Here is a 3439-nt window from a genome sequence, read left to right as displayed (position 1 = left end):
ATGTTACTCTGTAAACTATAATTACTTTTGTGGACTTGGGGTCAAGAAAGAATTCCAGGCATGCATTATGTTTTTCCAGAGCTGATAACATGCGAGGGTTAAGTCCTACTGTAATTGGTTGGGTAAATCAGTTCAAGTTTGAGTTCAAACAAGGGCAAATCGTCTTTTATAGGACAATTCGTACTAAAGAACGTATGGGACGCTAATTAGATTAAGTTTGAGGTATGGTTTTCTTGTTTGGTACATTCATTATAAAAAGCCAACTCCTTCCTGATTCAAATTTACTCTCCATGATGAAAAACGTTTTTGGTATATGACAATTAACAATGCATTTTAGAAACATTAGTACTGTAGAACGGTATTCATTTCACTACATGAGAACATTATCATAGTCTACTTTAAATCGGGTATTACAGCTGACGCTTTCAAAGTAAGTCGTGAGGGCATTAGATGGTTTATTCCACTCAGCAGACACTGCACCTCTTCCATAGTTTCACTTAGTATAGCAAAATCTTCAGAGAATCTTGTCAGTAATAACTTTTCACTATGAATTTAAATCCTGCTCCTCAAACTATCTTTTGTTCCCGCCATTGCTTCTTCAGGTATAGACATACATAAGGAGAGAGCGACTACATCCCTGTACAATATTCTTTTTAATCCGAGCGATTCGTTCTCCGTCTTCCACTCTAATTTTTCCTCTCTTCGTTCTTGTACAAATTCTACTTCTACATGCATACTTCGCAAGCCACCGTGTGATGAATTGTGAAGGGTACTGTGTATCACTAACAGTCATAGACTATCTATATGCATGCTCAGGGGCACCAATATCTCTTATCTTGGTGGTACGTATGCGAAATGTATGTTGGCAGCAGTAGAATCGTTCAGCAGTTAGTTTCAAATCCCTGCTCTCTACATTTTCTCAATGGTGTTTCGCGAAAAGAACGTCGTGTTACCTGAAGGGAGTCTGATTAGAGGTCGTACAGCATCTCCAAGATACGTGTTGACTGAAGCTACCCATAAGAAATCTAGCAGCACACCTCCAAGCAGCTTCGAAGTCTTCCTTTAATCCGAGTTATGGGAATCCCACGCATTCGAACAGTATTCAAGAATGGATCATACTGGTACTATATAAGCGACTACAGATGAGCTTCCCCTATCAACATTACATGCTCTTTCCATTTCACATCGTTTTACAGAGTTACACCTAGATATGTAATTGACGGGACTATGTCAAGCAGCAGATAACCTATGCTGTGTTCTGACATTATGGAATTGTGTTTCCCAACCATCTGCATTAATATACATTTTTCTACTCTTAGAACACGCTGCCATTCATCGCACCAACTTGAACATTTTTTTGTATATGCCTACAGTCATTTAAGATGCCCATACACCATAGTGTCATCAGAAAACTGCCGCAGATTGCTGTTCGTGACGTTAGACAGTTCATTTATTTATAGGAAGCATTATAGCGGTCCTATCACCATTCCCTTGTGCGATCCTGGCGATAACCATCTCTGTGAACACCTATCGTCAAGGGCAACGTACCAGTTTCTATTACGTAAGGAGTCTTGAAAGCAGTAACATATCTGGGAACCTAATCCGTATGATCCAACCTTTGTTAATACCCTGCAGTGGGGCACAGTGTCAAACACTTTCCGGAAATCTAGCAATGCCTGTTGCTCTCCATTTGTGGTTTGCAGGGTATCAGGCAAGCTTAGTTTCGCACGAATGGTGTTTTCTGAATCCGTGCTGATTTATGGACATAAGTTTTTCCTTCTCAAGGAAATTTGTTATATTGGAACACTGAACGTCCTCAAGATCTCTGCTCTAACACAATGTTAAGGATATTCGTCTGTGATTTTGGGAGTCGGTTCTTTTAGATTACTTACACACAGGAGTCACCTACGCTGTATTTGTATGTGTGTGTGTGTGTGTGTGTGTGTGTGTGTGTGTGTGTGCGTGTGTCTGTGTGTGTGTAAATATAGATTTAATATTAGAACGTCAGCATGTATCGCCGGAAATGCATATCCTCCTATTTCCATCTATTGTACTATAATTTCTTTTCCTTATTCTTGTTACCTGAATATATGACATTTCTGTGTCTTTACATATTGTAATTGTTTTACTATTTGTATATACATATTTATGCATTTATGTCGATGTATAATTGGTTTGTTTCGTAAATATTATTTGTATTTTTACGCTGGGTCTTGCCTAGGGAAAACTGCTATCGAACGATTACATCGATAGGTCGTGTGAAGAATCAAAGTGTGTAGGATCTTTGGTAGTGTTAACCCTGCCGCGTGGAGCGCGGGCAGAGCATGAGAGAGTCTGGCGGGAGTAGCGAGTGGAGCAGGTGTGTGGTGTGAAGCTCCCGCGAGTTGCCGCGCTTTCGGGGTTTCGCAGCATGTAATTGCGCTCGACTTGCGATGATAGGTTCTGACATGGTGTCGCGCACGGGAAGCATTAGCTGGCGCACATCAAGAGCCCGTTTCGTCTGGTGACCGTGTCGAGAAGAAGGCGCGCCAACATCCAGCTTCTGCAACAGCGACGGCCGACAATGAGTGACTGTCGCCACATCCTCGATCGACGGCTTCAAACCTTCAATCAACCAACAAGGAAGACTGGAAGCACGTAAAGTTTTAGAACTGTATGGCAGACCTCAGCTTTTCAAACTTTTAAAATTGTTGCATCACAAAATTACGGCTACTTAGCATGAACCTTTGTTGCTCATTGTCCCAATTGCATTACCAAGCAGGGTCCCTTCATTTTCCGAAATGAACCCGAGTGTCGTTGAAATTCAAACGCCAGCATAATTCCATTTCACTGCTTCAATTTCAAAGTTCAGTTAAAGTATTCATAGCTGGCTACAATAATAGATTACACAAGCACAAATTAAGAGTGCTAGTTTTGTTACCATATTTTAGCTTACCTGTGACTGCAGCTCAGCTTGGTACGTACTAAATTTTACTATTGTTAATTGTTCAGAATCATTTAATTCAAGTTCAAAGTTAAATCTCTTATTTCTAAATTGCGTAGATTCAAGTAGCTTTTGAAATGATTGTTGAGGTAGTCCAAGAGTAACCGTATTTTACTGAATTTCGATGTGCTTCAGAAAGAAAGCTCACTATTAACTTCAGTCACAAAATTAACTTTCGATTTTCCGGTTTTATTAATTCTTTTGCTAAATTAAGTGTAGCGAAATTTATTACTTCTGACAAACTTTCAGTTTTCACACTACACTTGTCAACCTTCAGTTGCCACGCTTCTAGTGCTAATTATATGTGTAATAATCTTTCTTTTTCAGTTACTATAGTAATTGTCCTTAGGACTGGCGACCGTAATTTCCCCCAAATCTCAAATATCTAATTACCGCTAGTTGATTGTTAACGTAACGGCTGCAAATTTACTTTCTTTATTCACTTTACCCCTATTT

Source organism: Schistocerca nitens, chromosome 2 (assembly GCF_023898315.1).
Source record: "Schistocerca nitens isolate TAMUIC-IGC-003100 chromosome 2, iqSchNite1.1, whole genome shotgun sequence".
NCBI lineage: Eukaryota > Metazoa > Arthropoda > Insecta > Orthoptera > Acrididae > Schistocerca > Schistocerca nitens.
This window is presented reverse-complemented; position numbering follows the sequence as displayed.